A 17,023-nucleotide genomic window follows, 5' to 3' on the forward strand; every position below is an offset into this window, starting at 1 on the left:
TGCTACTGAACCTCCTTCTCTCCTCACATCACCTGTGAATGCATTGGAATGGAAATGAAGGGGAGGGCCAGAGTCTTTGTGCTGGTCCACATCCCCTGGGGGCAGGGTCTCTGACTGCCCTGGGCAGTGATAGGCAACAGGATCAGGGAACACTTGCCCTTTCATAGGGAGGCAGTGCCAGCTTGGCTCTGGCTAGCGTCTTTACTGTCAGAGGCTTAGTTAGGGCATCTCTAGGTGGCAATAGAATTCTCTTTGGGGATCTGAGTGACAAAAGCATTCCTTATCAGTTGGTATGAATGCAGGTAGGATAAAGTGCTGTGATCATAAGCTCTAGTGTGGAAGGGGTTTTAAAAGTAACTTTACATAGTTTTTCTCCAAGCCCCCACAAACATGGTAAAGCCCATTAACCCCTTCTAGCTATTTTGCCTGCCTTTGACACATTACAGAGGAAGATACTTTATCAAGGATTATTTTGTTTATGTTAGTAGCTATCACTGGGTGGCCATGACTATGTGTCACTCACCCTATTTCATTTAATTTACCTGTAAACTCTAAAGAAAGGCACCATTATTAACCTCTTTGCACTGATGTGGAAACTAAAGTTTAGAGTTCATGTCACTTGTCGCAGGTGAAGAAGTTAGTTAGTGGCAAGATGTAGAGACTCAAACCTTCCTAAAGCTGTTTTTGACCATGCCTGTTCACTGACCACAGGACTTCTGAGAAAGAGAATGAGTGAACGAAGTGTGTGTGTGTGGGGGGGGTGGGGACAGAGAGAGGGCGTTCGGTTTCTTGCTGGAGTAGAGACCTCAGACTGGATTCCCCATGATCTCAGCTTGCACAGACTGGGGGGGGGGGGTGGCAGTTAAAAGTCTGTAAGCAATGGGGCATCTTGATGTGGAGCAGGATGGGCCACTGTCCCCCATGTCAGGAAGGCTAACAGTAGAAGCCACTGCTTCCCTCATCACACCCTTGAGTTGTTGTCCCAAACCCCCTCAGGACCTGCGTGAGCCCAGCAAGCTTTTCAGGATTGGAACAGTACTTATTCACTTACATACTCTGTCCTCCGAGCCCCTTCCAGAAAGAGACACTCCAGTGAGCAAGAAAGTACATGCTTTTCCCATTGTAACCTTCCCAAAGCAATGAGGCTGTGCCTATTCGCCCGCCTGGAGTGAGGGGCCCTCAGGGCTCGGGCAGCCGCTGTGGTGCTAGCATGCACCCTGCAATTCCCTCCTAGAGGCTCGCTGTATACAAGTCTTCTGGAAGGTCTACCTGGAACTGGGTGTGGCTCCAGGTGAGTTGGAAAACAGCAATCAGAGTAACTGGGCACTCCGGAGAGTAAGGCATCCCCCCCACCCCTGCCCGGATGGCCTCAGTCACCTGAGGCAGCCAGGTGCGCCTGTAACTCTCTTATAGACTCAGTGGGGCCACCGCAGCAGGCTCCACCGCAGCAGGCTCGGGACCGTGCCCTAAGCGTGCTCCAGAGGAGATCAGGTGACTTCCCAGCTGCGGTCCCTGCAAGCTCGCCTCTCACCACTTGGGCTACCAGCATCCTGCCCAGCACCGCCCCCACCCCCAGGATAAGGACCCTCAACCCTCAAATCTTGCCTTAGCATCCCCCTCCAGGATCAGCTAATTTCAACAGCGCATTGTACTTGACAGTATCTCCCCTCATTCTGACGCCCACCCAGAGTAAGAGATAGGTCATTGTCATTGTTCCCAATTTAAAGATAACCAAACAGAGAGGCCATGTGACTCCCCCAAGGACTCCAGACCTTTTTGCCTCATGCCAGACCTTATGCATCAGGCAGTTGCTGATGTCAGACTTGGTGGCCAGTTGTGTCCCCCACCCAAAGCCTCTCCCATTTTGGTACCCCCTCTTCCAGTCTGGGGAGGAGAAGAGGTTAGGGACCAACAATAGCAGTAAGAGAGGAAGCTTCATACTAGGGTCAAGTTTGGTGTGGCCTGCTAGATTCTAAACACTTGGAAGCAAGTCCTTTAAGGCCCATGCCTCAGTTTCCTTATATGTAAGATGGAGGATAATAGCCTCAACCTCAGAGAGTTGTAGAGGAGATTTCTTGAGACGATTTGCATTCAGTGCCTGTATTTAATAGGAGCTAAAGAAATCCGGGCTTTCGTGCTTTCCTGGAACACTCTGAACACTATGTCTTGCAAAGTTATTAAGTCATTTCCTAAGTGACTGGAAAGTGCAAGGTGAGGTGGGGACGCTGAGAGGGGAGTAAGCTGATCTGGCTGAAGGCAGATGTTAGGGGGACCACCAGTTGGCACAGATGTAAGTCGAAAGAATTACAAACTCAAAGGGCCAGTCGGTGCTCTGGGCACATGGGGCTGAGCTAGCGAACAGCTTTTGGGGGATAAGATTTCTGGAGAGAGGAGCCAGATTGGGGGCAGTGGAAGGAGGGGCGGTGGCTCCGGCGCCTCAGAGGACCGTCAGGTCTCAAAATGCAGAGCATCAAGTGTTTGCCGCAGGTGTGGTTGGTTGTGATCCTGGACCCCGACCCGGAGACAGGGAGACAGCGAAGGGACACATTCTTCCTACCAGCCCCTTGGCAAGGCGGGAGTGGGCGGATAGGGGGGTGGGGGCGAGGTCTAGTGCACCGCATCTAGGCTCAAGAACGTGAGACACCAGGAAGATGCTGCTAGGCAGGCCGCCCTGGCAGCGGTGGAACCACTGGGAAATGGGGAGCATTAGAATTAGGCATGGGTGACCGGCACTGAGGGGGGCACTTGATGGGATGAGCACTGGGTGTTATGCTATATGTTGGCAAATCTAACTCCAATAAAAAATATACAAAAAAAAGAAGGATTAAGCATGGGACCAGCGTCCTGCCAGGGTGGGGGCTCCGCAGACCACTGGAATTTTCACCGATTGCCTGGCTCAGGCGTGTAGGGCAGAAAAGGTCCCACGGAGAAATGGTCACACCCCGTGGGCAAGGAGCTATTTGTGTCTGGTGTTCTGTACCTGCGCGGTTAACCAGACAGCTTCTCAGCCCATCCTGGAGGGTGAGTCAGGACCTCATTGGGAGCTCTTGGACCATCTGGAGCTGGGGTCAGCCGTCGTTTCTCAACAGGAGCTTGGGTCACCTAATATTTACAAGCTCTAAACATGTAAAGTCTCAGTTTCTAGACTGAAGCAAAGTGGCTCTTCTGTCTCCCAGAGAGGGAGCCAGCAGCACCTTTAGGACGAAGTCCGGGGAAGGCCAAGAAGCTAGGCAGGGTGAGCCCCTGCTGCTGCAGAGCTACCTACCATCCCTGACCATTGGCATCGTTGGGCTCAGGGACTAGGTTGGGGGTGAGCGGACTGCACTGCCCAGCAACCTTTGGCCACTGCAGTAGAAAACTTTCTGTGTGGACAGGTCTGGGGACAGGGGAGGTGAAAGAAGATTCAGTCCATGTAGAGGACAGACGGGCTCAAAGGAAGTTTTTAGACGGGGGCGGGGGAATAGGCAGGAACCCATTCATTTGCTCAGCAAACCTATGGTCAATCCCTGGCCAGGGCAAGAGACCAGGCACTGTGTGGGGTGCGCTAGAAGGAGCCTTCCTTTCACAATGAGGGAAATTGAGGCCTGGACAGGGGCCATCAACATCATTGGTGTTGATTGGCCCAACACCAACTCGTAGGAGGCTAGCTGAGACTGGAAGCCAGATCCTCATTCGGATTGGAATGATGTGTGACACTGTCCCTCCTCTCAAAGGTCGACACCACACCCCCTGTCATACCCACACCTTCCCACACGTCAAGTGAAGAGCTAGATCACAAGAGCGGATGCTCCCTCGCATGTCCCTGCAGCAGTAAATCTTCCGGGCTTCCCGGCCCCAGGCTTCGATGGCCAGCGGCTCCTCCGGGTTTGGCCTAAGACAACAGCGGGCTCCGTCCGGGGCAGCGGAGGCGGAGGCGCAGGCGGGCTCTGCGAGCCGGGGAGAGCGCGGCCGCCTGAGGTAAACGCTAATGAAGGCTACTCTAGCAGGGTCCTGGGTTCGCTCCTGGCTTCCTGGTTTGGCCTTGGGGCCCTCAGCAAGGACTGGTCGTGGAGACAGCCTAGAAAGGACCTGCGCGGGGAAGTCAGTCGGGGCCCCGGGAGTGGCGCGGGCGGCGACCGCTCGGGGTCACACTCGGCGCTGGCTTTGCTTCGGGCTCTTCCGCTAAGGGTTGGGGTAGCCAGAAGCTTTCCAGAGCACCGCGGCTTGCCCCCTGCGTGCGCGCCGGTGCTTGTCCCCCTGTCGCGGTGGTTAGCAAGCTGCCTATTACAGCTGTTGAGTTCACACTCGAATTGCTTTATGCCTGGAAATAGAAACCTAAACGTTCACCCCGGATTCCCCGAGCCACGATGCAATAGAAAAGAAGGGTAATAACGTGTTAGCTGTAGGCAACAATTAATTCCCCATCATCAAAAGAATCCATTACTTTCAGGATTTTTATTTGTACCTACATATATACCAACAATTCACCTCCCTCCCCATGACACTCAGCGTTTCAGAAATTTCCGTGTGACCTGCAGCTCAGAGACAGACACCGGTGTGGTCTGGAAGTCACAGAAAAATCCCAGTCCCTGTCAACTTACTAAACCCAGGCAAGTGAAATCCTTCTCTCTTGCATCCCATGATGGATAGGCTCCTGTGGCCCCCGGCACTTGCTAGGGGGCCACTTTTCATGCTTGCAACCGTCTCCAAAGGCTGCGGCCAAACCCCACCCTTTGTATTACAAAGCTCGGGAGGGAAGCACCACCCCTAAACAGGCTCCCAGGTGGGCTCCCTCAGGCCTCCCCAGGTGCACCAGGCTGCCGCAGCTTTCCTCATTACTAGGGTGGAGGGGGCGGGGACGCCCCTAGGTATAGGAGTCGGGGGAGGGAACTCTAAAGAAGCTTCCAACTGACAAAGCCTGCTTTCCACCAGGCTGGACCTTAAGGAAAAGAAGGGAGCCCCTGGGAGCCATGAAACACCAGGCAAGACTAAGCCAAAATTCCAGTGGATCTGAGTCCCAACCACCAGTGCATGGGCCTGGAGCTGGAGATGTGCCTGTAAGGGGGTTCAAGGGTTCTTCTTCCCTTGTTTTAGAGTCAGCCTGAGGATCTATCTGTCACTGAAGAGATCCTTGGGAAGGGAGGGCAGCGATTTCCCTTCAAACAAGAAAGAGCCTGGGGGGCAGCAAAAATTTGGGGGAGCTGAACATTCCCTTTCCTTTGACCTCGGTTCCTGGATGGACCCAGGCCCTTGTCAACAAATGGTAAGTCTTTTGGGGAATGCTAGAGAAAGAAACTGGCAGGTGAGGAAAAGAGGGGCCAGTGAGTTCTGGAGGAGGCAGTGGTGTAGTAGTCGCTTGGAAATCGAATATATGCACGGAGGATGGGTGTTATCAGGGTCTAGGGGAGTATATACCAGTGTGCAAGAGAGTGAGAGACAGAGACAGAGAAATAAGAGATGGGGCAGAGTGGACGGCTGGATCACTATTTCAAAATGCAGAGTTTGGTCCATTCTACAAACGCATAAATCTCACACAGCTTTCACTTATTCATCCCTTGAGACCTTAGCCAAACCGCACTCTCCTAGTTCAAGTTCGAAGTGGAACTGGAAACAAAAGCAGGCAACGATTCCTGTGCTGCCGGAAAGGAGGACCACAAAGCCTCCTCCTCCTTCTTCTACCCTCCTGGAGCTGGGACGCCTCCGTGAAGATCAAAAGCTTCCTCCTCGCCCTGGCGGGTATGCCCCCAACCCTGAGTGAGGCTAACTAAAGGGAGGGGGGCACAGGGGGGGTCTGTGGGACTCTGGAGCTGGGCGGTTCCTGCCAACCTTGCCTTGCATCCAGGGAAGGCATGCGCATGGATCATTTCTCCCGTAGGTTCTCCAAGTGGAGTACTCATTTGTATTTGGCCTTTCAGGGCCACCGCATCTGCCCCGCCACTCCGTGATGCATTAGGCCAGTAAACAGCGGAACTGAGTAATTGCGGCTGGGACAGGCCAGGGCCATCAGTTAGATGCTACTGGTGGGCGTCTCCAGCTGGGCTGGGGTTCTGCGATCGCTGCCAGGGCCTACGTGGTTTCGTGGCCCCTGCCGGCAGGAAGGGCCTTTCTTCGAAGGCTGGGGAAGTCCTCCCGAGCCTCCGGCTACAATGAGGACAAGATGAGGAGATCAGAGAGGAGAAACCTGCTGCTTGCTAGGAGCCAGAGGGCTAGCCAGAGCCTGGGCAAGGGGAAACAGAGAGATCTCTTATACGGAGGGGGAGCGCGACCGGCCCTGACAAGTCCCCCCACCCTCCTACGTCCCACTTGCTCTGGGGAGAAGGCGCACCCCGAGGGGGCCCACGACTCCCCGTGGTTGAGGCGCGCCGGCAGGCTGCGCTGGGTCTTGCTTTCCCAGGGCAGATGGGCCAGGAGGGCGACTACCGAGCCTCGCCGATCCAGGCCGTGGGCTGCGAAGCGAACGCGCGGCCAGGATAAGCTGGGTCCCCAGCATTGCCCGGAGTTGACGTCGGGATACCCCCGCGAAGTGACCGCCACGTGAGAAAGCCTGGGCCGCGCACAATGCGCCGGCGCCTGGTCAGGGCCGGGCGGGTGCTCGGGGAGCCAGGCCTGCACTGTCCGCGGCCTCATCATTCATTTCCCTGGACGTGCCGGTAAAAATGCATCAAAACAGGCTGCGGAGCGCGGTATAAAAGCACAGCGGGATGAGCTGCTTTCCAAAAAGAATCTCGGTGATTGGACCGGGCTCGGCATGATTGACAAGAGCTTAGTTTGGTAAAGGGAAGACACGCAAGCTTTCACAGCGGGATCCCTTTTCTAAAATATATCACACTAGCCTTTGAAAAGCGCCGCACACTATAAGGAAATAGCGTTTCACGGCTCGCTTTATGGTGCGATGACATTTCTTTAAAACACAGAGAAGATCAAAAAAGGGAGAGAGAGAAATAAAATGTGTTGCAAACACAATGTTTTAATTAGTTTATTCTGCGCATTGCTTTTATCTGACGTATACATTGCGGGTTCCCCTTTAATTAAACAGCCCCTCTCGAGCGGCGGCGGCGGGCAGGAAGGGAGGCGAGGCGCTGTGCCCCTTCGTTCCCTTTAGGAAAAAACGGAAGGGCTGGCCAGCCCCAGAGCCGAGCTCGCGGGCCCCTGTGCCCTTTGGGGCGCAAACAGCAAGCTGAGGCTTTGGGGCTCCGGGAAGCCGCGGGACCCGAGCGCTCCACGGAAGCAGAGGGGAAGGAGGAGAAGAAGGAGAGGAAGGGGAGGAGGTTTCCCCTCTGGGGAACCTAAGGGAACGGAGGCCCTCCTAGGAGCTTGGGCTCCCCGCCAACCTCCAGTCTCCTCCCCTTCGGCCTCCCCCCACTGCACCCTCGCCTGCAGCCAACGTCCCTCCTCCCCGGCCCTCTCTCCAGTCCCCAGGCGGGTGGGGCGGGGGGAGCGACAGGCAACCGAGGGGCTCGAGGGGCTCTGCTCACTCCCGGGCTTTCGGGCTTCCGGCTACTTCGCCTTCCCTGGGTCCCAAAGTAGCGGATCCTCTCTGATTCCTGAGCAGCAGGAAGGGGAGACTTCAGCATCTGCTCTCTGAAAAGGCGGGCGCCCCAGGCGCTGTCATAAGTGGCGCCTCCAGAAAGGCGAGGCAGAAGCTAATGGTAAGATGTGCTGTGAGCCTAAGCAAGGTCTATTCTTAAACACACACACACACACACACACAGTCCACACTTACTTTGGGGGAAGCTCTGCAGCCTTCCACTCCGCCAATAACTACCCTCTCCCTCGCACACACGCCACCACCGGCCAGGCCTCAGCCCCAGCCCAGCCCGGGAGCCTGACTCCCTGGCAGCCAGTGTAGCACATCCATCCGCGCAGCTCGGGGCTGCTGGGTAGGGGTGGTAGGCATGTTGTATGAGGCCTTAATCTCATAGGGCATTGTTTGTTCACTCCGCTGGTGAGATCAGAAAATTCAAAATAGAAACCTGTGGAGTCCCAGGAGGGAAGAGAGATAAGAGACACAGATTTGCCCCGGAGACAAACCCCAGAACCTAACCCAGTAAATTGGTGGACCCGGCATAACACCTCTTCCCCCCTTCCAAATGTGTTCCTTCTACTGAAACTGAAAGGGGAATTCAATGGTTTCTGTCTGGGAGCCGGGATGGGGATGAGACCAGCCACCATATGGCTGGAATGTCTCCTTTCTACCTTTTTCTCCAAGGAAAATTTCCTTCTGACATCTTTCTACCCAAGGACAGGAGCCAGAAATCAGGGGGCAGCTGTGGGATACCTCTGTAGCCTGTTTATGCAAAGAGGTCTGCAGTGTTGCCTCTTTTGGGGAAAGGGGAAGACCCACTGTTTCTCCCAGCAAATATTTTTAAGAATTAGAGTTGAAAAATTGGGATTTGTCTGAAATTTGTGGTCTTCAAAATCAAGGATTCCTTTTTAAATGGTGTACACTCTCTCCATGTAACAGCACATGCAAGCAGCATATGATAGGTTTGGATGGAACTTTTAAAATAACCGCAAAGATCATTTGATAATAATCAAAATTATTCCTTTAATATGTGGTTTCTATGCATAAGAAAGTTCAGTATTACAAAGGATGTGACCAATATGCTTTCTTCATTGTACTATCCTCTTAAGGCTCTTTTTCTTTTGTTAAATTATTTGTTGGGGACCTACATTATAAAAACAATCAGCATGGGACGCCTGGGTGGCTCAGCGGTTGGGCGCATGCCTTCAACTCAGGGTGTGATCCTGGAGTCCCGGAATCGGGATCCATTGGGCTCCCTGCATGGAGCCTGCTTCTCCCTCTGCCTGTGTCTCTGCCTCTCTCTCTCTCCCTGTCTCTCATGAATAAATAAATAAAATCTTTAAAAAGAAAAACAATCAGCAAAGATAAGGTGACATATATGATGACAAAGTAGGGCCAAACCAGCTTCTAGAGCACTTTGCTGCCCAACTTTTTTGGCCTTATACCCCAAATAATGATTTGAGTCTACCATACTGTGGAATGACAATGTAACTGGAGAAATACAGCTTGTGAATGGAACTGAGCTATAAAGTACTATCCCAGAGCTACGTGTGTCTGTGTGTGTGTGTGTGTACTGTGGGGGGTTGTGGAATTGAGAAATTACGAGTAATAAAAGCCTCAAACTGTTACCAAGTAAAATTTTTAAATTGTTTTAAAGACGCCAGAATATAAGTCATATTAAATGGAACCCTTGATCCTGAAGGCAAAAATTGCAGAAGAGGACAAAAGGAAAAGATAATGGAAGAAGCCACTCCAGGAACTAGAAAAATAATGCACTCAAGCTAATTTCTTTTTTCCTCACAAAAAGATAAACTCTTTTGTAAGTTACATCTGGGGTGCTTGGGTGGCTCAGTTGGTTAAGCATCTGCCTTTGGTTCAGGTCATGATCTCAGGGTGCTGGGATGGAGCTCAGGGTCTGGCTCCCTGCTCAGTGGGGAGCCTGCTTCTCCCTCTGCCCCTCCTCCTGCTCCTCCTCTCTCTCTCAAATAATTAAAATCTTTTTAAAAACAGTCTAAAGAGTAATATTCCATTGTATACATAAACCACATCTTCTTTAGAAGAAATGGGAAATATCAGAAAGGGAGACAGAACATGAAGACTCAACTCTGGGAAATGAACTGGGGTGGTGGAAGGGGAGGAGGGCGGGGAGTGGGGGTGAATGGGTGACGGGCACTGAGGGGGCACTGGGTGTTATTCTGTATGTTGGCAAATTGAACACCAATAAAAAATAAATTTATTGTTAAAAAAAAACAGTCTAAAGAAAACAAAAACAACAACAAAAAACACACCACAAAAACCAATAGGACCAGTCTTAGGAGCAAACCATTTCTTGACCACTGCAGACCAGGGCATGGCAAGGGTTCATTCCTAGAAAGTAGAGGGCAAGGCTGGAGTTGAAAAAAAAGGTGAGGTTTTCCTTTAAGGGGAACATCTGTTGGGCCAAGGGAACAGATGGGGATAGCAGTCTGGAGGGGAGATCTTGAGTTTACTCTCAAAGCTCACCAAAGTAGTGTTATCTTAGACCTGGGTAGTGATGCCAGGGCCAGGAATGTAATTGCAGGGTGGGAGCAAAGAGGCTCCAGAGCTTGACCTGCTCTAGTCATGGAACCTGACTAGAATCCTCTGTAGGGGCTGGGGATTCCAGTGCTTCTGGAGCAGAAGGCAAGCAACTCCTCCCACCCCCAAATCTGAGGAGGCGTGAGTGTTGAAAAAGAATACTAGATACTGGAATTTAACTCTCCAATCCAGAACCACAAAAATAGCAGATCACGACAGACTTAGAGCTTTGAAGGGTGTGCATCAGGAAAGTGGGTTGTCCTCCATTACTAGGGGGTATACTAGCAACTGAAGAGGATGAGAAGAATGGACACCTCTTAGTGGTTAAGGGCTATATATAAACCACCAAGTGGGCTAGTTTGCTTCAGAAGGCAGTGGCAGGTCCCTTGGCTTCAGGAAACCAGTCCATGAAGAAGGAGAGAAAGTTGAGAGAGAAAATGAGTAAGCTTTCGGTAAAGCGAGAAAGGGATATTTAGGGGGTGAGGGTAGAGGGGTCTTCTGGAATGTCCTTGAGGCCACTGAACAGAAGATAGTTTTGGCCCTTGGAACTAGCACTGAGGGAAGAGCCAAAAAGGTTTTCTGGGCCCTGTTTCCGCCCCCCCCCCCCCCCACACACACTTCATTTAATAGGTAGGTAGATGAGGAGGACTTTTTTCCAGAAATGTGTGGAAGAATTTGGGGAAGGTGGGGAAGTGGGAGAGGAGCAAAAGGGATGTCTGCTGATAAAATGTGCTTCACAAGGTTGTTGGTCCCGAGGAAAACTTGACCTTTAGCCCTAGACAGCTGCAAGAGGTGCTTCTGCATAGCTAGCATTGACTGCTGTGTACTGTGGAGGACAAGGCTAGGCAGAGGGACCGCCCTCAGGGCCCCCACCCCCAGGGTGTTCTTGTTCAAATCAGGCTTTTCAATACTTGAAGGACTGTTACATTGAGAGAAAAGGCGAGAGAGAAGGCACAGAAGTCTTTGGGGGCCAGGCTGGAGTGGAACCCAGACCCCATGGGAAGGGAAGGGGCTCTCAGGCACACATAGGCTGAGAAAATTAGGCAAGGCCCCTTAGGGCAGGTCTGCTGGGGTGGCCATAGGTCAATTCACTGTACTTCGCGGCTGGCCATGCATGGGGTTTGGTGGTCCTCAGCCCACAGGTCTTCAACAGTGCTGTGTGCTGGGCCTTGCAGAAGCTGGTGCAGAGGGGAGCACACAGAGCAGGCACTGTGAGGGAAGTGCTGTGAAGGAAGCGCCAGGGTCCTCCTGAGGAAAGTGCACTGTCACAGTGGGAGAAAATGCAGGGGTTCTGTGAGGGAAGCTCCCTCCAGGGTGATGGAGGGAAATGCTTGGGGCTTCCCTCAAGGGGTTAAGAGCCTGCTCTGGGGCGGAAAGACAGGAGCCTGAGGGGATGGCAGTGGGGGATGGGGCTGCCTGGAATGGTGCTAATTCCTGAGTTCTCTTGCTCCCTCCCAACTTTCCAAGAGCCCAGAGTTTCTCAAGGCAGGGCCAGGAGAAGGTTTGCTTTAAATTTTATGTCATCCACCACAGTCTCACTAAGATGGCTCCTGGATGACCCTCTTGAAGTGAAATGGCACTCAGCACCCACAGTGAGCTGAGACAGAAATGTCACCCAGAGCCTTTCTTGGCCTTGCCTTCCTTTCTTGGTCTTACTGGAGTCACCTGATTTCCAAGGGGATTTTCCACAAATGGCACCTGCAAAACCCAAGGTGCAGGAAATGCCTCTTTCTCCACGACCAAGGGCACATGACACCTCATAAGGCCACATTTCCAGTAGGAGATAATTTAGCCCACCTAGGCTCATCTAGGCCAGACTCCTGAACTGTAGGGCTGTCAGATAAGATCGGAGTGTCCAGTTAAATTCAAATTTCAAATAAACATATCAAATAATCTTTTAGTATGCATACCTCCCATACAATATTTGGGACATACTTACACTAAAAAAAAAAAAAAATTCATTGGGATGTATGGGTGGCTCAGTCGGTTGTATCCAACTCTTGATTTTGGCTCTGGTCATGATCTCAGTGTCCTAGGGTCAAGCTCTGCACTCAGCACTGAGTCGGCATGAGGATTTTCTCTCCCTCTCCTTCTGCTCCCCACCCCCAGACCCACACATATGCTCTCTCTCTCTTTCAAATACATAGATAAGTCTTTTTAAAAAATTGTTGTTTATTTGAAACTCAAGTTTACCTGAGTGTCCCAGATTTATGTGCTAAATCTGGTAACCCCACTTGAAGGGAGTGGCTACTTGTGTCTGGAGGAACTGTTGGGTCTGTTTGCCAGCTTGCATCAGGTTCAAAAGGTGAAGTGTAATCCTTCAAATTTGAGTCTGAGGGCACAAGATTGAGAGCAAGGAGGAAATGTAACCTTTAAAGGCTAACACTTAAAAAAATAAATAAATAAAAAATAAAGGCTAACACTTGATAACATCCATCTGGCCAGAGTTCAGGAGGGAGAGGACAAGAGGATAAGAGGATAAGCTTAGGGAGTGCCTGGCTGGCTCATTCTATGGAGCATGCAACTCAGAGCATGTAACTTGTGATTTCGGGGTTGTAAGTTCAAGTCCCACATTGGGCATAGAGCTTATTTTAAGAAAATAAGAGGACAAACTAAGGAAGTAGCTGGACAGATGGGCTGTTGGGAGCACATTGGAACCTTTATATTAGCTTACCTTGATAGTTTAAAGGAGGGGCTTTCAGGGGCGCCTGGGTGGCTCAGTTGGTTGAGCATCCAACTCTTGATTTCGGCTCAGGTCATGATCTCAGGGTTATGAGATCAAGCCCCACAACCAGCTCAGAGCCTGCTTGGAATTCTCTCCCTCTCTCTCCCTCTGCCCATCCCCCTGCTCGCATGCACCCACATGCACTCTTTCTCTAAAAGCAGAAACAAAAACAAAAACAAAACAACCCCCCCCCCAAAAAAAAAACATTTTAAAGGAGGGTGATTCAGAGAGGGAACTTAAAAATCCTTGCTTAAGTGTACTGGTTGATGGCATTTTTCTGTGGGAGAAAGAGAGTGGGTGTTTTGGGGAGAGGACGAGTGAAGGGGATTCCAGGCCCTTCCTGAGGAGGGACAGTTGAATTGGCAGAGAGGGGACCTCTCTGTTTCTCAAAGCCCTTCAGGCTTGGGGAATTGCAGTCACTTCCCTCGGGCTTCCTGAAGGCAGGCTGCTCATTGGCCTCAGCCTGGACTCACATACTTTGCTTAGTTTAGGGGCTACGGTTGCCCCTTAGGGCTCAGTCACACAGAAAGGGTCAATAAAGTATGTATCCCAAGCCAAAGGAGAAAGACAATCAAACAACCCTTGGGGTCAGAGGTCACCTGGTCACTGATTGAGATATTCACAACTCTTTTTCCTCTCCCCTCTCTTCTAGTCCCCCCTAGCTCTGGAGGGCTGTGCTGGTTCTCCCTTGACTCTTTACTTTTCGCCTTTCTCCAAAGCCAGAGTTATCCCCGGAAATCAATGAGGTGTGAGGCTGAAAAAAAAAAATCATGTCATGTAAAATGAAGCTTGAAAAATCTGCAGAGAGTGATGGTGGATGAAGCCACCCCCACCCCCCCACCCCCCCACCCCCGTTAAGAATACCTAGCCTGGGGTGCCTGGCAGGCTCAGCTGGTGGGGCCTGTGACTCCTGCTCTCTGGGGTTGTGAGTTTGAGGCCCCTGTTAGGTGTGTGGGGGTTACTTAAAAATGAAATCTTAAAAAAAAAGAATACCTAATACCTAGCTTCGGTATAGGCTGCAGCCCAACTAGTCCAAGATCAGCCAGCTTTTTCTGCAAAGGGTCAGACAGAAAATATTTTAGGCTTTGCGGGCCACATTCAGTCTCTGAAGCATAATCTCTGTCACCTCTTTCTTCTCCTTCTCCTTTTTCTACTTGGAAATCCTTTAAGAATTAAAGCACATACACACGCGCTCCAGGGACCATACAAATGCAATGCAGGGCATGAGGTGGGCTCCATTTGGCTTGCAAGTTGCCAGATCACATTCAAGCTAGAAATTAGTCTAATTTTCCCCTACTCTGTCTTGTTTGGAGGTGGGGGGGAGAAAAGGGAAAGAAGGGGGGGCGTGCTTTGTTTTTAATATCAGAGCCTTTTCCTCTTATCCCTTCACCAGGAAAGGACTACAGGAGTGACTCTAAACCCAATGTGAAACCTCAGGCAATTTGATTTTACAAAATGCCTTTCCTGAACAATATGAAGTTCCTTGGGAGTTGAATGGGCTAGGGACAGCCTGTGTGTGTGTGTGTGTGTGTGTGTGTGTGTGTGTGTGTGTGTTGGGAATGCTCTCTCTCAGCTTGGGTACTGCAGCCTCTGCCTTCAGAGAGGAGGCAAGGAGGAAGAGGGAATGTTGGAAAGGTTCTGGACTAGGGGAATGGAGAATGGCTACAGATGATCATGGAGGGCCCAGACCTAAGCACCAAGGCTGAGATTTACTGCCAGAAACCATAATGTGGCCCAAAGGTACCCCTCCTGTCACTTTGGGTGCTGGATCCTGTCTCAAAGCAGAGAAATGAAGCAAAGACCTCAGGATAGTCTAGCCACTTTATTTTGGAGCTGAGATCATTTACATTTCAGAACTAATGGAGCATTTGGCAGCTAGAAGGAACTTGGGGTCCTGGATAGATGTGTGCTCCAGAAACACAGGCAAGTTTCACACCCCAAGTCCATTCTCCTTCAGGCCTATCTCTTCGGGTCTCTGGGGAGGGACCTGTGAACACAAATCAAATGCATCATTGGCTCTCTGCCTCTGCCTGGGTCTCCCTCTCCCTTTGCCTAGGCACTCCCAACCTACAAGGGGTTCTGATCCTGAAGGCAAGGGGAAGTGCTCTTCCAATGTGACTTGTCCTTCTGGCACTCAGAGGCACTGCCAGTGTGCCTCAGAGCCTGGAGGCTAACATCTAGGCACTCCTGGAGCAGTAAAGATGCTGGCAGCAGGACATGGTGGGCCACAGCCTGGGCTCACTATGAGCCTTGCTCCCAGACTCCTGGTGACTGGGAGCACTGTCCACTGACCACCGCTTCACTCCAGTTCCTGTATTCCTGGGGCTCTCATCATCATCCCAAACTGGATCTTGATAGCTCTAGCTCTAGTTCAGTTCCCAGCCTTCCTTTTCCAAGTTCAATCCTATTTAGTTTACTTTAGCCTGCGTCTCTGAAGTTCAAATATATAATACATATATATACTATTGTATACATATATATATGTGTGTGTGTATATATTCTGCACAGCCTTTATTGACAATGAAAATGTCTCACTCCGGGTCTGGTTTGCATTTCATTACATTGGTCAGCGATGTGTCTAACACTAGAGGACAAAGCAAAACAGAATCTTAAAAAGGGTTGATTAACAATATCTATTTGCTCATTCGCTATTGTATTTTCAGGGCATTTAGGGCTTATAAAATATTTGTCCAATGATGGGAGTGTGGTGAAAACTCTAATGTGGCCAATCAAATCTGGAACCCAAATGAGCGGTTGGCCAGTGTCCGCCCGTCCCGGGGTTCCAGAGATCGATAGTTGAGCTCGGCCCCTGAAGCCAATTAAGAGCTTTATCTTAGCATAAAAATAAAGAGGAGTTAAAAACGCATTCCTTTCCCAGCTTTCTCGCCTTTCATTTTTTATCGTGACGTGCAGTTTTTCTTTTAGAGAGATCTAGGACTCTGAAGAGAGGGTGGGGATTTATGTAAAGAAAGTGTCGTTTACCAGAAAGAAAAAAAATGCGAATAATGGTGTTTCAAGGACATGTTTCAACGAGAAACACTCTGTGCTCCAGTAGGAAGAGGCAGGGGCACCAAATTCAGCGTCTTGGAATAATTCCCTTCCTGGATTCAAAGATTCATTTATTGAAATAAATCAGGAAGCATTGGCAGAACGGAAATCCGCTTGCTGGGTTTAAAGGGTCTTTAAAATGTTGCGAGTGTTAGATTGCAAGTCTTTTCTAAATACAAAACAGAAGAAAAGACCGCAGTGTTTCCCTTGGACTTAAAGAAAATTGCTAGGTCTCCGACGTAGGATAATTTCATGTCCGCCACAGAAAAAGTGTTTAGAAAGAAATCCTGCCCGATAGCACAATGTGCTGTACATGTTTTGTTTTTATTGGAGGCTGGAGTGAGGAGAAAAGTGATGCGGAGCGGGGTCTGGGTTGTATGGAGAAACCAGTTCGTCCCTCCTGCCCGTCTGGACGTTGTGTTTCTTTCCCTCCTGCTTCTTTTTAAGATGGATCTGAAAATTCAGGCTCAGCTTTGCTTGTTTGGGAAAAACCAGTTTCACTGATTTTATTTATTGCTCCAGATTTGGGCATGAGAATAAATCTTTTTCCTATTTACTGTTTGAACTCAGTGTGAGGGAACGGATCTCATTATATTTCTTATCCATACAGACATGGGGATATTTAGACCAGACCACATACAACTGGAGGTCGCATAAAAGAGATTTATTGGTTAATTGACGCTGCCTAATACACATGTAAACCCCAGTAAGCCAAGGCTGCCGAAGGAGCCCCGGTTATAGCGTAAAATAAGAACCACAATCCCTGGGTTCGAGTTGCCCTGCCTTGCCCAGCCCAGTGATTCCTTTCTTCACCTGAAAAACGAGGGAACGAGAACTCCTGCCTTCTCTCTCCAGCCTGGGTGCAAGAAAAACTTTTCTTTGCTTTTCTTTTTCCGCCACCACTCTGTTTTCAGAAACAGCTCCCCAAAGCGCAACACTCTGAGCCCCAAAGTTCTTCCCAGGGTATCCTCTGAAAAGCAAGTTGCGGGGTGAGGACTGCAGGTAATCAGGAAAACTTCACTTTATTATTATTACTATTACTGCCTAACAGGAGTGGTTTGCTTTGGAGGAGGGGGCTTTGTTTTCATATGTGGCCAACTTGCTGTATCTGGAGAGATTTCGCCTCCTCTCTGTTTTGAGGGTCAGGGATTCACCCTCCCAAAAAGGAAACAGCTACACCAACCTACCAA

The 17,023-nt window shown here is 50.4% G+C and overlaps 1 long non-coding RNA gene across 1 annotated transcript; it reads left to right on the plus strand.

The window, feature by feature from the left end:
- Positions 1-4,906: 4,906 nt before the first annotated feature.
- Positions 4,907-6,939, plus strand: LOC140596301 (uncharacterized). Its single transcript, XR_011998335.1, has 3 exons — positions 4,907-5,242; positions 5,540-5,715; positions 5,895-6,939. It is a non-coding gene; the product is annotated as an uncharacterized lncRNA (long non-coding RNA).
- The last annotated feature ends 10,084 nt before the right edge of the window (positions 6,940-17,023 follow it).

Source organism: Vulpes vulpes, chromosome X (genome assembly GCF_048418805.1).
Source record: "Vulpes vulpes isolate BD-2025 chromosome X, VulVul3, whole genome shotgun sequence".
NCBI classification, from domain to species: domain Eukaryota; kingdom Metazoa; phylum Chordata; class Mammalia; order Carnivora; family Canidae; genus Vulpes; species Vulpes vulpes.